General features: G+C 36.6%; 1 protein-coding gene across 5 annotated transcripts in view; it reads left to right on the forward strand.

Moving 5' to 3' along the window:
* The window catches only part of LOC101745812 (RING finger protein nhl-1), a 122,180-nt gene that overhangs the window by 35,486 nt on the left and 66,077 nt on the right, over positions 1-20,617 (forward strand). For all 5 annotated transcript variants that reach the window (XM_038012399.2, XM_062669647.1, XM_038012398.2 and 2 more), the window contains one exon: positions 3,225-3,323. The gene's annotated coding sequence lies outside the window, so the exon portion shown is untranslated. The remainder of the gene's footprint in view (positions 1-3,224; positions 3,324-20,617) is intronic.

Below are 20,617 nucleotides of genomic sequence, written 5' to 3' on the forward strand. Positions count from 1 at the left end.
TTTGAACAATGTTTCGGTTTTGTTCGTATTTGACAAACATTGTTAAATTATTCAGACATGATGCGATGTGCATTATATGTAATATTAAATTCTTCGGTTTTTGGCAAGCGCGGTATCGTCTTTGACTACTATGATTAATAAAACTAGACGATCACCGATGATTTGATAAATTGTGTTTTTTAGAAATTATATTTAAATACGAATTACATATCGATATTATTCTTTCGATAACAAATAAAAAGTTTATGTTTAAATTGATTATTGAAGATACGAATAAAACAACATTTTCTGAAAATAAATCGTAGCTAGATCGATTTATCGCTCCCGAAATCCCGTGTATACTAAATTTTATGAAAATCGTTGAACCGTTTCCGAGATTCAGATTATATACATATTTATATACAAGAATTGCTCGTTTAAAGATATAAGATAAAGATTAATATATCATTATCATCATAGTATTCTAAACTATTAAGAAAAAAAAAATTGCCTTGCAATAACTATATTATTTACTTCATAATTAGCATTTGCTCAATTATGTCATTGGCACTTCTATCTACCTTCTACCTTGTATTTAAAGCTTGACAGTGATATTTCCGTTGCGATTTTTATAGGTTCTATGCAACCTGTAGGTCGTGAGTTTGTCTGCGAAGCAATATAAAGAAAAACTATAGGTCTTATTAATTGCAATATTCTTTCAATATAACACAAAAGTGTGCTACCACAAAAACTAAATGTGTATCTGATAGCGTCGCTTCGTGAACTCTGTCTTTTCGCTCTGTTCCACGTTATTCATATATAAATATCGCGCGATAATATTAAATTAAGCTGTACAAAACTGCTAAGGTATCATGTTACGAGCTATGGGCGATACTCAACGATAATCGAGCGATTGTGTTTAGCTGTGGTCTTGAAGTTTACGAGCTTTTGTTTACTAATCACAATAGTTAATGAATTTAGCTACATTTATAGCAGTAATAAAATCTTGACATAGTGAAGTTCTCTTGCAACGGAAGAACGGAACGGTATGGATGAATGACAGATATGAAGCATGACTGAGTGAGAGAGATAGGAGATGTCGTGTAAGGAAGTAAGAAAGACGGCGAACGAATGCGGAACACCTAGTTTTATTTTTTAAGCCAGAAGAGGGTAGTTGCCAGACGCAACAGCAGACAGACTCGGTGTAACTCAGAACTAGAAAGACGTTTATATTTTAGTTAAATAGATTTAAGACGATTAAGACGAAATAAAAAATCAAGTCTGTGTCAATTCATCAACCGTTTTACTGGCCCAGCCTGAATAGAAAACCTCACATGTATATATGGGAAAACAAATTTTGATCGACCCAGCTTTACGTTAGTACCAGAGCACGAGGTTCTCATGTCTCAAAGTGGATAGCGGCAACTATATTGTGATGCTATATCACATACGTTGCAAGTAACCTGAAGCCTTGATCTCATCTGGCAATAAAAATCCCGACACAATAAAATAAAACAGACAGATGTCTATCGTTTTGTTTTTGTATTATCAGATTTTTGTGTGGCCAACAATTGGAATTTGGTCATTAGCTTGGGCATTTCGGCCGGAATTTGTTAACAAAACGTGTATTGGCAAAGGAAACCACACAACCTTCATCTTAAGAACCATTGTCGCGTGGAACCAGTAGATTCCTTCCACTAAGACTTCGACGCACGGTTACTGCTCACAAGCAAGCAACATACTCTTTATAATACGCCCAAGCTTACGTCTTAAGCTAGCGGAAAGCTTGTTGGCATTTTGCCAGCCTCGCGAGTCTGCGGATGCCGAGATAGAGCACAAAAGAAATAAAGCCTCCGATCCACAATGCGACATGCTCGCGTTCGGTACCACTCATGGAACTACACTAAAGGTTTTTTTTTCGTTATCTACTCTGGTCCGTTTTTTCATCTCTGATTGTAATGCATATTGTTCCTAGAATTTTATTTATTTATACCTTTAATGGAGCAATTATAATCTGAATCTCGGAAACGGCTCCAACGATTTCCATAAAATTTAGTATACAGGGGATTTCGGGGGCGATAAATTGATTTATCTACGATTTATTTTCAGAAAATGTTGTTTTATTCGTATTTTCAATAATCAGCTCTTCCCGACATCTATTGGCGAATAATAATACTATTTTTCTTAATTGAGGCCAACTAACCGTTTTAAAGAAACAACAAGATGGCGTTATCAAAAAAAAAAAATCGAGCAAGGCTCGGTCATCATCTAGTATAAACTTATATGTTAATAGCAACCTGAATGAATCTTTGAACCTAGACTCAGGGGATTCGTCAGATGTGTGAAGGATATCCTATTTAACAATGGCTAGTTACCAATATTTGTAATTTCAATTGTGTTTTCAATAGCCAAAACTATTTACATTCAAATGGATGTGCTGAGTGCACATACTATTTAGATTGCAAACCAGATTAGATCTAGGTACTACTTGTACGATTTAGCTAATAATTGTAATTTGTTTTGTGCATCAATAAATGGTATGTTTCTATTATTCGTTATAAAAATCTTTTGGGTTGCCTCTTATCTGAGCATTCGGCATTCAATCGTCATAATTCATTTTGGTCTTTTAGTGTCCTTTAGATGGTTATTTATTTATTGATTAAAGTTGCAAATCGGCAGACGGCTCACGACCAATCTAAATAGTTAAATATTTGCTTCCTCCTCTTCGTGTCACTTTCCTCATAGCTGAGGTTGTGACTCCCCCGCTACATCATCAAATAGTTGCCACAGCCCATAGCTATCACAAGATGAGAGGCGCCCCGCAGCAGGTTGTAGGCAGGTTATAGGCGGGCGGGCGGGCGGTTATATAGCAGGTTGTAGGCGGCTTGGCTATGCCCCTGGCATTGTTGAAGTCCATGGGCGACGGTAACCACTCACCATCAGGTGGGCATTATGCTCGTCTGCCTAAAAGGGCAATAAAAAAAAAGAACTTGCTACAGCTGATAAATAGAACGGCTGTATCAAACCGAAACTACTTCACGGCAAAAACAGGCAGGATAGTGATACCAATCAGCCATACCGCTTCGCAATACGTTCTATCATCATTGAATTCCGGTTGGCGTGTATATATGGAGTTAGTGTATATAGGCAGAGAGTAATGCTGGCCATTCTCCGATCGATTATTTAGTTGCATTTTACGCATGTGATTTTTACCAGTCCGCCTTATAGTTTTCTTTTGTTCACAGGATTAGAATCCAACCGATAGTAGAAAGTACTCGAAGGAGAACCGCGTGCGGGCCCACCAAATAGGTCGGGCCCGCCACTGCTGAAAGTACTACAAAGCAGTAAGTGTAATTTATTTTTATGTACTTACTAGCGGACCTGACAGACATTGTCCTGCAAAAATTCATTCAACTCGATCCAGCCATTTAGTTGTAGTATAGATAAATAACCTAGATACCGACTGCAGCGCCATCTGCTGGGCTGATTAGTGAATCTAAACCAAACGCATACAAAAAAAATCATTCAAATCGGTCCAGCCGTTTAGGAGGACTTCAGTGACAAACACACGCACAGAAGTAATATATATAAAGATTACTAACAAATACTTCAGCTACATAACATTATTATTTAGATATGCAAATTCTCCGTTTTATTGCGATTCGATTAATGAATATTAACATTATAATGGAGAATGAAAAGTTGAAAGTAGTTTTAATAAAATATATATTTTTTTAATTCTTATTGAGTGTCGACGATAAAAAAAATTGAATCAATTCCAATATTGGTCTATAAAGATGCTTAGATAATCAAAGGATATAGACAAAGTTAATTAGTATGAATGGCATATTTAAACTCCATTTTCAAACCATAAAAAACTTTATACTAGCAAATAATATTTTATGGGTAACATAATAATATAATAAGGCATAAATGCACCATAACGTAGAATCCAAATTCACGGTTTCAGATTTCAATATTTTAAAACAATATTCTACAATATAATAGATTGTATCAGTTGCAAAGGAGTTGTCTGTATATACATGTTACAACTATTATACTGAAGAATTTGGAGTTGGGCCTAGTGTCTCATAGTGGTATTTACTGCATTCAACCATGAGCACATCTACCATTATTAACTATTAAGAATTCCTCCTCCTTGCTTTGTTTTCCTCGGTGCTGAGGGTCACTTTTACGGAGCACTTTTGTTAGGATTATGTTCCTCCATCCCCTCCTGTCCTTTGCACATTGAATAGCGACATTGATGCCGGAATCCAATGTATTTAGAATTATTATTTATTATTACTGGTGGTAGCCTCTTGTGAGTCCACACGGTTTGTAGCACCGCCCTGCCTATTTCTGGTATGAAGCAGTAATGCCTTAGAACTTGTATCTCAAGGTGGGTGGCGCATTTAAGTTGTAGATGTCCATGGGCTCCAGTAGCCACTTAACACCAGGTGGGCTGTGAGCTCGTCCTCCCATCTAAGCAATAAATAAATAAAAATTATAACATTAAGAAATGAAAGTAAGAATATTTTCAAGTAATGCTTTTATTAAAATAAAACATCAGGTGCTTCGGTTTCCAGCCTGATACTCGAAATTTACAATAACTAAACATGCAATTACAATTATTAATAATCCCCTCACAGTTTTAAGAGCCTTTCAATCTCAGCTTTAAGAACGTTAAATCTAAATTGACAATAAGTGAATCAAACTGAACCAATAAAAATGTTCACAGTCGACAAATGACTGGTATCACCATCATTTTTAAATGGTAAGAGACTTTCCTGGAACTGTCTTTCGAAATTGAATTAAATTCTTGTAATGATCGTTTACTTGGCGGAACCAATTCATCACTACTTATATTGCTAAATTGTATTTGAATTTACATTTTGTTACTTAATCTCCGAACTCACGATCTAACTAATGTTTTAGTAATTATTGGAGCCCGGTGATAACAAGGCGAATACCCCACCCCTTTATAAGCCAAAAGCTCGAAGTTTCAAAAGTACTGTCCCATCTTTCAAAATGAAAGAAAGATCACTTCGCGGCGCAAACTTAGCTGGATGGCTGTACCTTCCCCAGCTAATCGGTACCACCAGTTTTATGTTTCTATTAACGGGTTTGATTTAGTTACGCGTTATACTTACATTCCACGAATCTCATACGCGAACAAATTATAGATACGTGCTTTCACAAAGAACTTGTCATCTGACTGAAATTTCGATCTGAGTTACAATAGGCAAATTATACATTTAATTATTACGCTTTCTCTGATCTTCTTCGATTTATACCACGTACCCACCTACGTTGTTAAAGCAGTATAACCGGGTAGGTTAGGTACCACAACCTTACCTATTTCTGCCGTGAAGCAGTAATGCGTTTCGGTTTGAAGGGTGGGGCAGCCGTTGTAACTATACTGAGACCATAGAACTTATATCTCAAGGTGAGTGGCGCATTTACGTTGTAGATGTCTATGGGCTCCAGGTGGGCTGTGAGATCGTCCACCCGTCTAAACATACAAACAAAAAAATTAAAAAAAACCTTCTAAGTCGTCAAACAATTTTTGGTCACTCCAAAAATAAAGAGTATTTTTTTAAACTCTCACCCATCCTGCGGGGTAATTCATTACAAACAATAAATCGACGAAGCGTTCATCCTGTTGAAATAAAAAATCTCTCTTTGTTCTCCTTGATATCGAATTTCTTGCGTTTCAAACAAACTCCCTTGCTTTGCATAATAATATTACAGCCGCCTCTGTATTGAACGCGGCGTGATAAATACGCTGAGCCCAAGACGCTGATAAGTTGGATGTCGAATGAGGAGAGACAAATTTACGTTCCCTCCCTATGTGTTTTAAATTTAAGTCGTAAGTTCTCATATTGATAATAGTCTCCTCAGAGCATATCCGGTCCTCCATAATTTATACAATTAAAACAGTTTTGACAAACCCAAACACGATTTTATACTCAAGCCACAAAAGCGCTATAAGATACTAACTGAGAGCTAAGATAAGATTTTATTTATTTATTTAGTTACAGCAACAAAGTGATCATCAATATAAAAAAAAACACTAGCGACCCGCCTTCGGTTCGCTTCGGGGATTAAAATTTATGATTGATTTTATTGAATTTTCTTTTATACTAATCTGGATGTTTGTAGCAAGCGCTTTGTCAACGTTATGTCGCCAATAGGGTTACATTACAAAATTTAATATTGTGGTTAAGTTTTCTGGAATTTTCTAATTTTCCGCGCAATTTCCTTAATTTTTTTTTTATAAGAACCTTCTCCTAATAATAACAAACACAACCAAAAAATAGTGATCTAGTTTGTTGCCAGCGTTCTGAAGCTATGCGATTAGATACATTACGCAGATTCATTATTATAATATATACAGATTGACAAATTAACAATAACCAGAGGTCCCGTAGTAGTCGAAATTCGACTATAATTAATTGGAATTGTAAGTTTGTACACTAATAAAATGGTATTTTATACTTCTTTAATCACAAATTTCGCCAAGACTACACTATAAAAAATATAAACAAAGGCAAACAATATTTAATCTAGTCTCAATTTGACAACAGACGTCAAGAACAAAAGTTTGACAATATATAGCATGCATGCGTGTATCCGTAATGTTTTCTTTATTGATTTAATGTATCTTTTATGCATTATTTAAAAAAATTATTGGCATTGTGCACTTCTTCTCTATATTCTCTATAAGTGTGGAAAATTTCATACTCCTCCGTCCGCGCAATTTTCGTAAAAAGGGATACAAAGTTTTTGCTTTACGTATTAATATATAGATTACATGACAGATGTTACCTCAATTATAAGTGCAATCGACAGTGCAATAGTCGATAACATCTTGAAATCAGAAAAGTAAGAATAATTTAATAAAAATACAATATAAAATTTGTAAGATAAGATAAGAACTAAGAAATAAGATACTAGACAACGATTTTTTTATATTAAAACCATATCGTATTCATAACTTTCAAAGCTTTAATCCGCGGGGATTATAAATTATACTTAGAAATGCTTTTGTAACATGAATTTTTCTTCGGATTTCTGTTTAAAAATTACACAGAAATACTGCGATATCTCGTTCCATTTTGGCCTTGAGTTAGATGGTTGAATGAGCTTACGGCCCAATCGTTATTAAGGGGTTACTGGAGTTCATAGACATGTCGTCACCCACTTTGAGACATGAGGTCCAAATCTCAGTTGTATATTATAGTTAAATGGCTGGCCTACGCCTTAAGGCGGATAGCGTTACCATTTCGCGGCAGAAATAGGCAGTGCCATGGTACCTACCCGTGCCGACTCACAGTCAAGTTGTCGTGGCCTAAGGGATAAGACGTCCGGTGCATTCGTGTTGAGCGATGCACCGGTGTTCGAATCCCGTAGGCGGGTACCAATTTTTCTAATGAAATACGTACTCAACAAATGTTCACGATTGATTTCCACGGAATAACATCGTGTAATAAAAATCAAACCCGCAAAAATTATAATTTGCACAATTACTGGTGGCAGGACCTCTTGTGAGTCCACGCGGGTGGGTACCACCACCCTGCCTATTTCTGCCGTGAAGCAGTAATGCGTTCCGGTTTGAAGGGTGCGGCAGCTGTTGTAACTTACTTGAGACCTTAGAACTTATATCTCAAGGTGGGTGGCGCATTTACGTTGTGGATGTCTATGGGCTCCAGTAACCACTTAACACCAGGTGGGCTGTGAGCTCGTCCACCCATCTAAGCAATAAAAAAAAAAGAAAGACACCATACCATCGGTAATAATGCAAATTAATGCTATGCGAGCTTGAATTTTTATTACAAAATTGAATTCCTTCACCGTGGAATTCGTTCAGTCATTTAGTTCGAAAAATTGGTACCAGCCTAGCCGGTTTGAGTATTGTTTTCGAACTACGAATAAAGTCGATACCGCTTGAAGAATTTCAGTGCAATTTATGACTGTCCCCTAATCTTTTCTCTGCCGGATGCAGTGAGAAGTGCTCCAACTTTAAACTGCTTTAAAAGAATTGTAAAGGACCATTACCTATCCGCCTAGTGTTGTTTGCTTGTTTATCCATATTGTTAATTTATTTATGTGTATGTAAGTGTATTGGAATATAAACCATATAGTGATTTCATATTATGTTTAACGATATATCTTTAATTTTTTTCATTCATTTAATTTTTATATATATAGATAGATTCACTGCGTACCTCTCATATCAGCCATTTCATTCATTCCAACTTTACCTACTAAGCGGGGCATCCTTCGTGCATGTTTGATTCTCGTTACGATTTCTTTTCTAAGTAGGATTAAAGGCAAAAAAAAAGAAAGAAAATTTGTCAGTTAAAAACCCAATTACGCCAGCCATTACATTTAATGAGACCGTTCTAGGGGCCGACGGAGTTTCACATGATCTCAATAACAGGGAAGGCTGGATGCAAAATTTTTTTTCCTCCGAGGCGATGGAATTAAAGTGTCCCGAGTTAGGACGAAAGAGATTTAAGGAAATGTGTATTTCACGTAAACGAGAGCCTTAATCTAGTCCGTTAATTAGGCTTCTCGGAATGAAACGTGAACTTATTCACTTGGTTAATCATTTTAAAGTGTTTTATGGACTTCTTTTTTTGGGTGTTTAAGAGAACTAGAGGTCCCGCAGTAGTCGAAATTCGACTATAATTAATTGGAATTGTAAGTTTGTACACTATTATGATTGTATTTTATTATACTTTTATAATCACAAATTTCGCCAAGACTACACTATAAAAAATATTAACAAAGGCAAACAATATTTAATCTATTCGCAATTTGACCACAGACGCCAAGAACAAAAGTTTGACAATAAATAGCATGCATGCGTCAAATACATGGTATGTAGTGTGTGTAATGTTTATTGATTTAATGTATCTTTTATGCATTATTTAAAAAAAATATTAGCATCGTGCACTTCTTCTCTATATTCTTTATAAGTGTGGAAAATTTCATACTCCTCCATCCGCGCAAATTTCGTAAAAACGGATACGAAGTTTTTGCTTCACGTATTAATATATAGATTTTGTCACAGTAATAATCTTAAGATTAATGGATAGTTAAATGGGTTTACCAAGCCTAATTTTTTCGGCTTCTCCTCAACACGGGGGAGGCTGACTATGTGACCTACTGTTTAACAAAGGATGATGCTGTATATGGATATTTCATATAAGTAACGAAACAACAGCGGCGACAACCTGCCGTCATTAGGGTCGTCCTAGGTCAGTCCTATTGCTTGGGTGCTGGGGTAGACGACGCTCTGGGATCCGAAGAAGAAGACTTGCTGTTGATTAACAGTAAAGAGCCGTCTGAAACACGGTGGGATACCAGTCCTAGTATGATATTATATGAATCCAATGAAAGTAGTTGGTGGTACTAATGATACCTTTTTTGTCACGTACCATCCGACTTTGGAATAAGCCCTCCACGATGCTTCCCGAGCGCTATGATAGATTCTTGTTCAAACGAGGCTTCCGGAGAGTATTAAGCGGTAGGCAGTGGCTTGGCTCTGCCCCTGGCCTTGCTGACGTTCATGAGCGACGGTAACCACTTACCATCAGGTGGGTCGTATGCTCGTCAGCCTATATGGACTATAAAAAATACGATATTTCATTAGCAATTGGGGTCGTTATGGCCCATATAGAATATGAACCCGACACCGTCACTTAGATCAAATGAAGCAACTAAGTCTGTCTTCAATGATAAAACAGAAAAGGAAATACGTAAAATTAGTTTTAATCTTTAGGTGTCAGTAAACATTATCGAATTTTAATCATCGGGCTGACACTAAATATCTAATTAGCCGGTTTTAAGGTATGATTTAAAAGGAGATATAAAATCACTAAAGTATTCTTAAAAAAAGTTTTTTCACAAAATACGTATACTACAGCTTCACTGATCATAGCTGTGAGCGTTTTTTTCTTTAAATGTTCCGAAATAAAACCAAGTACTACATAGTCACTTGAGAACTGACTTGACTGGTAAAATACATTAAGTCAGCCTGCGTAACAATACATAAAATTTCACGCTTTTTTTTAATTCTCATTTTATTATTCGGGCCGTTTCAAATAATTTATAGTTTCTTACAGTCGGTAACCATAAAAAGTGTAAAATATGTTTCAATTTTTGTCCACGGATCGAAAAACCGTAGTAAACCATCACCCTTTATAGTTTTCATAAAGTAAAATTTTTGACTGTATTCATGGGAGATGTTCCCTCGGTTCCCTCTGTATTTTATACCGTATGTTCCATGGGGAGTGCTCTGAGGAATTGTTCGAGATGATACCAGCATCTCGTTTTTACCATCGCACCGCCCGCCACCGGAGTAGAGTTCATCCATACTACCTGAAGCCACTGCGGTCATCCACAGTGCGTTTCCAGAGATCTTTTTTGCCACGTACCATCCGGCTATGGAATGAGCTCCCCTCCACGGTGTTTCCCGAACGCTATCACATGTCCTTCTTCAAACGAGGCTTGTGGAGAGTATTAAGCGGTAGGCAGCGGCTTGGCTCTGCCCCTGGCATTGCTGACGTCCATGGGCGACGGTCCACTCACCATCAGGTGGGCCGTATGCCCGTCTGCCTACAAAGGCAATAAAAATAAATAAAAATAATATGTAATCAAAATTGATGCAGCGCTCTATCTCGAATAGCAACTCGTTACAGTTATGTACTATGTTTTTATTTTAACCGTGTTTATTTATTGCATAGCACCTTTATAAGGCTTTGTACGATATTGTTTTTGAGGTACTTTAGGTAATACATGAGAATGAATGCTGTAGCCAAATATTGTCTATACAAAGCATTATCTTATATGTAGATAAATAAAATTTTATATCATGAAGTAATAAAAAATAATGTTATTTTGTTATACACGCTTTGTTAACGCAATATGAACCTAAGTATTTTTGTTGCCATAGTAGGCAGAAGAGCATACGGCGCACCTGATGGTGAGTGGTTACCGTCGCTGTGTTGGTTACGGAAGAGGTTTTCAGTCTCCGTCTTCTCTGGAAGCACCGGACTCGGACATAGCCTGGTCTATTTATTCGGTAAACGGATTGACCAGCTTTAAAAAAGGCGCATTTTTCACTTACGTCTTTGAATATTTTTTTATTGCTTAGGTGGGTGGATCAGCTTCACCTGGTGCTAAGTGGTTACTGGAGCACATAGACATCTACGACGTAAATGCGCCACCCACATTGAGATATAAGTTCTAAGGTCTCAGTATGTTTACAACGGCTGCCCCACCCTTCAAACCGAAACGCATTACTTCTTCAAGGCAGAAATAGGCGGGGTGATGATACCTACCCGCGCGGACTTACAAGAGGTCCTACCAACAGTAAGCTCGTATCATCCTAATATATATATTTCTTCTGTGCGTGTGTTTGTCACTGAACGACAGCTGGACCGATTTTAAGGAAACTTTCTGTGAGCCTTCAGGTGGATTCGAGAATGGTTTAGATTTACAAATCACTGCGGCAGATAGCGCTGGAGTCGATATCTAGGTTATTTATCTTTCCTACAAATAATTTATATGGCAAAACAACGTTTGCTGGGCCAGCTAGTTTTCACCTAAGTTTATAGGGTGGATGACCCAAATTACGTTGTAATTGAATAAACATGTCATTTGAAATGTAACAATGCCTTACAAAGAAAAATTTATAATTGGATCTTTGAGAATAATTTAACAACACGTTGGGCGCCAATATCTAATGTCGTTTTAAGTCGGGCGCCATTTCTTATTCAAACTATAATAAATATGAATTGAACAATAGCAAACAGCGATGGAAACACGACTTTGATATGACTTACAAATGTAGAGCTTACTTTGAGCTTACAGTGAGCGCCTACCACCAGCTGGGCTAGTAATTGGATTTTAGAAAGTAATACATAAATAAAAAAGAACATGGGTCTTAGCTGACAAAAACAATTACTACAATGCCTACGCCACACTTGTATTAAGAATAAAACAAAATTGCCCTTTCCTTTATGCAAAGCAAAACCGTTCTCAAAAGTTCCATAAGCTCTTAGCTAGAGGCAGCTGAAAGCATTTGAAACATATCGAAGATGTATTAAAGTCATGATATTTTTATTAGGCGTAGAGTTTTTTCTCGAAGCGGTTGCTTTTAAGAAAAACAGTCCTAAAGCATTTGGTGCTTTTAAAGGGTGGATTATACTTGGAGTATTTTATGTTCTTCTTGGCTCTTTTGGAAGATGATAGTTTTAACTTTTGCTGATTATGATATTAATCTATACTAATATTATAAAGCTGAAGAGTTTGTTTGTTTGGACGCCCTAATCTCAGAAAGTACAGGTCCGATTTGAAAAATTCTTTCAGTGTTAGATAGCCCATTGCTGGATTAGCCCGTAGCCAGTCCGCGGGGGAACGCAGGGACATATTTCTTACTGGTGGTAGGACCTCTTGTGAGTCCGCACGGGTACCACCACCCTGCCCATTTCTGCCGTGAAGCAGTAATGCGTTTTAGTTTGAAGGGTGGGGTAGCCGTTGTAACTATACTGAGACCTTAGAACTTATATCTCAAGGTGGGTGACGCATTTACATTGTAGATGTCTATGGGCCCCAGTAACCACTTAACACCAGGTAGGCTGTGAGCTCGTCCACCCATGAAAACAATAAAAAAAAATACCAATGACTAAAATTTAATAAATGCGTCTTTGATCTTTGCCACATACGTTTTTTGTTAAATTAATATTTCGAATACCTACGCTCTATGTAGAGATTTAGACTTTATTGGATGTTTTATATAGTACAACTCGTCTCATCTTTGACCTATCTGTGCTCTCTCATCCAATTTTATTAACAGGGTATAATATCGTCTAGTCGAAAATGTGAGTGGACTTGAGTAACATCAGAATATAGAACGCAGTAGAAATGTCATTTCTAAACAGATGTTTATTTTATTGTTTGGTCATTGTTTTTCCAATTTTATTACTCAATTTTCTTGCAATATTATCATCATCATCATTATCCTGCCCTTCTCCCAGTCACCTGGGGTCGGCGCAACATGTTTTCTCCTTCCATACTCTTCTATCATATACCATTTCTTCGCTCACTCCCCTCCTACCCATATCGTCTTTCACACAATCCATCCATTTCTTCTTAGGTCTACCTCTTCCTCTAAATCCTTCCACATTCATAGTTAACACTCTCTTAACAACCTCATTTTTATTTCGTCTCATCGCATGTCCATACCATCCCAAACGTGCACTCCTAAGCTTCTCTGTCACAGGTGCCACTTTCACTTTCATTCTTGCAATATTATATTGCACCAAATATGTTTGGGTCAAAGATACCAAACTCTTCGATTAAACATTGTATTTAATGCTTTAAAAAGTATTCAAATTACAAACAAGTTTTGTAAATTACCATATTTTTTTTAAATACATTAACTTAATAATTTATGTTTGTAAAAAATTTGGTCATTTCTATCCTATCTATTGACTCTGTATTTCTTAGGAGTATTTGAAGTTACAGACTAGACAAGCTAAGCATCTAAATGTATAGGTGTACTTGGTGCTTTTGCTGAATATTATTTCAAAGTTGAGCTTTGTGTGTTGTGATGTTTCGTGTGAGCATTGAGTCATAATAGTTTTCTTGTAATGATTTGTTCATTTTGGTACATATTATTTGTTTTTATGTCAGATATGTATTTGATATGATAACAAAATTTAAATGTTGCTAATGTCAAAATCTTCTCCATATTCTTGTACGCTTCTGAGACGTGGATCCTCGAGAATTGATTTAATAAAAAATTGACGCATTTGAAAGGTGGTGTTGGCGCAAAATGTTGGGCGTATCATGGACGGAGCGCCGAACAAATGTGTCAATTCTCTCGGAGCTAAACGTCAAGACCCGTCTATCTACGATCTGTATGCAGAGTCTCCTCAAGTACTTCGCACACGTGGCCCGACAAAATCCTGAGAACTTGGAAAAATTAATAATTGTAGGTCCCGTGGAAGGAAAGAGAAGTCGAGGAAGATTGCCAACCAGGTGGACGGACATTGTCAAGGAGGCCACAAACACCAGCGTCCCGGGCGCCATTAAGCAGGCCGAATGCAGGCAACATTGGAGGAAGCTGGTGCAAAAACTGGACCAAGGTGGTCACGACCCTCAGTAATGAGGAAACGACAAAGAAGAAGAAGAATGTCAAATTATTTTTCCCCCTACAATTTATAAATAGCACTTGTTCATTTAAAACGAATAACAAATGCCTAGTTAGAGTCACATTCGTTTGTTTATCGCAGCTGACGAATTCATTCATAGCAACAACTACCATTAGGTCGATACTAAAATCCTTACAACGATATGTATTATTTGGTCCAATAAACAGTTTTTGTTATTATAAACCATTGTGTATTTGCCAAATATTTGTAATATAAACTTCTGTTATGGTAAACAAGGGGCCATCAAATCAAACGGTGGCTAGAGTGAAAGCAAACACGCTAATGTTTGCCCAAACACTTTTGCCATTCCGCGAGTCACGGCGTCACCGAATTTCATGAAATTCTATGCGGAAATGCATTACGTATAATATACAAATGTATTGTACTTTTCTTTTGGATTAACTGCTTATAACTTTATCATGAGTTCTTGTGAAAGCAATAGCATTTTTTTGTGTCTATCTGATGTTGAAATACAGTTAAGTAGTACGTATCACTGTTGTAGTTGAGTCACCTACATACTGGAAAACGATCTATCATATTTCCAATTTAAAGGATGCATCGGTCATGATACAATGCAAAGGAAACCACAATAGTTATATCCTAAGATGAGTGATTGTCTACACAGAGGAAGTAATACAAAAACCTTCCTACAAATTGGAATGATTAATAATTTTACATAAATGTCGCGGTGTCAATAAATATGACGGTGATCGAAAGCGTACCTCTTAGCGCATTTATCACTAAAAATTTGCAATGTATAGATTTTTATAAACGTTTTTGTTCCTTCATCATGCATGTCAGTCGTGATAAATTTTTAGCGGATGATACAATAGGACTTTGCAATCTTGACTTGGCCCTTCATCTTCTGCCTTCTTCGTCTGTGTTCACTCTTCTACCTTCTTCTTCAATCTTCACTCAATCACAAAGATCAAACATCAAGTGGGTTTTTATTTATTTTATTGCTTAGATGGGTGGACGAGCTCACAGCCCACTCTACGACGTAAATGCGCCACCCACCTTGAGATATCAGTTCTAAGGTCTCAGTATAGTTACAACGGCTGCCCCATCCTTCAAGCCGAAACGCATTACTGCTTCACGGCAGAAATAGGCAGGGCGGTGGTGTTTACCCGCGCGGATTCACAAGAGGTCATACCACCAGTAATTGCGCAAATTATATATTTGCGGGTTTGATTTTTATTACACGATGCTATTTCTTCACATTGGAAGTAAATCATGAACATTTATTTTGTTGAATACGTATTTCATTAGAAAAATAATTGGTACCCGCCTAGGATTTGAACACCGGTGCATCGCTCAACACGAATGTACCGGACGTCTTATCCTTTAAGCCACGACGACTTTATCTTTAGACCACGGGTATTTAACATCAAGCCTTCTACTATTTACGGTTCCTTTATACTCACAACGCAATCTAGCAATGATCTGCGATCCAGTAACCAACTTAAAGGACCTTCAAACCGAACCTTCAATGTATCATTGCGGCCAAAAGGTATTTTCATCATGTTAATGTGCCGCATAATGTGTCCTTAATTCGGGAGTCGGAAGCCGCTGTGTTCGCGACGTAATTAAGTGAAGGGAACAAAGCGAAAGACGCAGCGCCACCGGATTAATTGCCTCTGCTCTTGAATAACACGCGAGCGTTCGGAACGCAGCTTGCGAAACGCCTGGAAGTTCTACAGGGTTCAGAAGCACTGTTTTTTATGCTTTATCTATACTAATATTATAAAGAGGAAAGATTTGTTTGTTTGTTTGTATTGAATAGGCTCCAAACCACTGAACCGATTTGAAAAAATCTTTCACTGTTTGGAAACTACACTATTCCTGAGTGACATAGGCTATAATCTTTTTTGAAAAAAATTAGGGATCCTTACTAAAACTCCAATAAAGTAACCCAAGGTGTAAAAAAATGACCTAAAATATTTTTACATTGCGTGACCTGCGAAAATTATTGATGATAGAATAAAATAATGTACTATGACTTTATAGAACACATTATTATTTATAAAAAGTATCGCGACAGCATATGTCTAACTATTACAGTTATGCCGCAATAAGTGTTCTTTTGTTTAAAAAAATAAAACAACGTCAAATATCATTGAAATTTTTGTTGACCCGAGCGGTGCCGCTAGTAATAAATAACCTAAAATAACCAATATTTTCACTGGTGGTAGGGCCTCTTGTGAGTCCGCACGGGTAGGTACCACCGCCCTGCGTATTTCTGCCGTGAGGCAGTAATGCGTTTCGGTTTGAAGGATGGTACAGCCGTTGTAACTATACTGAGACCTTAGAACTTATCTCAAGGTGGCTGAGTGGCGCATTTACGTTGTAGATGATTATGGGCTCCAGTAACCACTTAATAACAGGTGGGCTGTGAGCTCGTCCACCTATATAAGCATTAAAAAAAAAAAATACGAAATTCAAATAATACTTTTTCATGTAGGACGTCTTTTCGTGGACCCCAAGCGTATGACTAATCAAAATCAAATCGAACAAATTGATAATCTTTTTTGAAATTCTAGTCATATTAATGTATTGGATATTCGCACGTGTAGCTATCACCATCTTGGTTTTTTTTGGCGGGAATCAGTCATTAGTTACGGTTTCAAGGATTCATGTTGAAATCTCGACTAGCTCCGTAAAACACATGCAACAGGCCGTGGATTCGCTCATTTATAAAACATACAAAAAGTAAAAATAGATGAAAACAACTTATAGGCAATTCTCGCGGTCCCCTGAGGCCGATGACCCCGCGCGTCATGTTAATCCCAATAGTGCTACACTGCGTTCTAAGTTCAAAATACTGATATAATTCAAATTTTCATATGTGCCTCCTGTATTATAACAATATTGAAAATCTCTTATGATATCACCTGTCTTCAATGTCGAAAAACTAAAACACTCTACAAATAACCCTCTATACTCTATATGATATAGCAATTTTATTGTTGCCAAAACAACAATGTTAGCAGTGTCATCTCGTAAATAAATAAAATTACAATAAATAAATAAATAAAGTATTAATTCCATCTCGTAAATATTTAAATAAACGCTCGTATAAACAAGGCCTTAAATGATAACAGCATGCATAGTTGTTGATGTCCGTTGCTTGCTTTCGCGGTTTTGCCTGTCATCTCGTAAATTACATAATTACGAGTTATAGGGATGCCGAGTAGCGTTTATAGTAAAATGCAGCATTCACATAATCATCATCATCATCATCTTAGGTCGTACAGCCCAGGGTGGGTCTTAGCCTGGTCCAGTATGTCTCTCCAGACTGCTCTGTTTAGGTCTTTCTCCTTTCCTGACACCGATAGCTTTCAGGTAGTGCTCTACACCATCTAACCCTCGGAGCTTTTTTTTATTGCTTATATGGGTGGATGAGCTCACAGCCCACCTGGTGTTAAGTGGTTACTGGAGCCCATAGATATTTACAACGTAAATGCGCCACCCACCTTGAGACATAAGTTCTAAGGTCTCAGTATAGTGGCAACGGCTGCCCCGCCCTTCAAACCGAAACGCATTATTGCTTTACGGCAGAAATAAATATAGTAGTTGTCTTGGCATTCTGGTCTCCTCCATTCCAGCTACATGTCCTGTCCATCGTAGGCGTCCAATTTTTGTAGTTTTTATGATATCAGGATCCTTTTAAATATCATGCAACTCGTGGTTATAACGCGTTATAACGCGAGATGTGTCTCGCTTTCCTGCACATAATGCCGTAAGGAAAATATAAAACGTATAGGCCATAATGCTTGTGTTACTTTACCATGTCAAGCCTGTTTTGGCCGTTGCACGCTTTTCTACGGATATGCATGCAATAAAAAAAAAATTCTTCAGAATGAAGCTCGCAAAGTCCACACGGCAGAACTACGTAGGATAGTGTTGGTGTCTTGTACTTAAAATACTCACAGCAACGTACAAACATACCTACATATACTAGCGGCCTGCTCCGGCTCTGCTCGGGTCTTTAACAAAAATTTCAACGATATTTAACGTTGTTTTATTTTTTAAAATAAAAGAACACTTATTGCGGCATAACTATAATAGTTAGACATATGTTGCCACAACACTTTATGTAAATAATAATGTGTTCTACAAAGTCGTAGTACATTATTTTATTTTATCAACAATAGCTTATGCAGGGCACGCGATGTAAAGAATATTTTCGGAAATTTTTACACCTTTGGTTACATTATTGGATTTTAGTAAGGATCCCTAATTTTTTCAAAAACAATTATAACCTATGTCACTGGGAAATAGTGTAGCTTCCAAACAGTGAAAGAATTTTTCAAATCGGTTCAGCAGTTTCGGAACCTATTCAATACAAACAAACAAACAAATCTTTCCTCTTTATAATATTGGTATAGATTTAATACCAAACACCAGACTTTAACTGAAACTCTTTCCAACTTATCAGAAAACAAAAAACACTCGACAAAAGTGAACGGCAAGCGGCAATAACTTTGTCAAATCAATTCAATCTAATTTTGTATGTGTGTAATAATGTTTTCCATACTTTTTTCAAAAACAACAAAACACCCTTCTGGGCGAAATATCGAAAAAAACTTAGTCAACAAACTAGTGCAATATAAACTTAACACCACCCCCTCTAGTCCCAACGCCTAAATAACGTAGTTACGAGACAGGACATTTATAAATACCCTCTTGTATTATGATATATAAACGCGGCTATGAATGTGTCGGGGTGTGTTAGGGAACTTTTTCACTGCGACATCTTCTATTTGATACAGTTACGCGCTGGGATTGGGAATAAATAAAAATTCTAACAAAGTACAACTTAAAACTGTATTGATCACTTGGATAGCTTAAATCACTTCATAAACATTTTAAAATTATCAATTCGCTTCTTCCGCGTCGCTTCAGATGTTCGGTTTGCTGTTTCGCTTCGAGTAGTTCCGATTACTAACTGCCTCGTGAAATTTTATAGTCGATATGACATCCCTAGAATTATCGAGAACATTCCTCACAAGTCGAGTATTTTCGATGTGTGTTTTCGCTGTCTGACAATAGATGGCGTTGTACTTCTTGAACGTTCTAGATGTTACTAGATCGTTTGATATTCCTTTCGGCTATTCGGCGATACTTGGCGTTACTCTTACCGGCGTAACAATACTTTGTATAAGTATTATAACCTGCAAATAATTTCAGCCTTTGCCAGTCGTGACAGACGTTCGGTTTGAAAAGAGAAAGGCGATGACGAAAACGAGTCTTTTCCGAGCAATCGATTAATTTATTCCATATTGGACCTGAAAATCATATCATATATATTTATTATCACATCACAATGAATACAGCCGTATTGTAAAACTTTAAACTCATAATGAAGTAGACCCCCAAAAAACTGAATAATAAAAGTTCAAAAACTTGGAATATATCTTTTTTGCTTTTATTGTTAATTTACGTACTAATTTTTAATTATTAAAAAAATAGCTTTTTTAAAACTACTAACGCTAAGCTCAAAGAACATAAACGGCGAAATGAAAAGAAAGCACATTCAAGATTAAGTGTTTTTTTCTCAGTGAAATAGAACCCCGTAGAAAATTTCGCTTAACTGACAAAGGAATCCTAAATATGGCTTCACGTATCATAAGCAGCGTAATGTACCGTGAAAGCTCTCTGCCTGTCTCACATGTTACGAAGTAGGGGTGATGAAAATTAATCTAGGCAATATGTTTTTCGCTTTGATCTCTGGTTCTCTTTTGGAATAACTTTTTTTGGAATATATGTTTCATATTTTATTTCAATAGTTTATGTAGCGGCTCGAATTAAGAGGTTACTTAAAGAAATTAGATTGTACATATAACCAAAAATTAACTTTTCAACATCTTATGTCATATTTGCAATTTGATCTGTTTGTAACTGATACATATTTATACAATTCTCTTCTATAATAAAGATTCATTTATAGTCTTATAGACATAATAATATGACTATTTGTTTACTTATATTACATAAATATTTTACTTAACATAAACACAAATAAAAAAGAACAAAATGGCAAAAGAAACTTAATTTTATGCAAATTAAGTTTCTTTAAAAAAAATTTAGTACCTTCTTGATGCTTCACAATATATTTTTTTATTAATTTAAAAGAGCATTTTCTTAATTGCACAAAGAGAATTAAGCTGGCTTGCAAAAAGCTACTGCTTGGCTCTGATTGTTTCGTCACGCTAGACTTACGTCCATAAATGACATATTAATAAATTCAAATTCAAATTCAAATTCAAAATCATTTATTTCAACTTGGATGTCATCAAAAACACACTTGTTGAATGTCAAAATGTAAAAGAAAATGTTAACTCTACCACCGGTTCCAAAAAGCCACAGTCCTGAGAAGAACCGGCGAAACAAACTCAGCGGGCTTTTTT

This window comes from Bombyx mori, chromosome 8 (genome assembly GCF_030269925.1).
Source record: "Bombyx mori chromosome 8, ASM3026992v2".
NCBI classification, from domain to species: domain Eukaryota; kingdom Metazoa; phylum Arthropoda; class Insecta; order Lepidoptera; family Bombycidae; genus Bombyx; species Bombyx mori.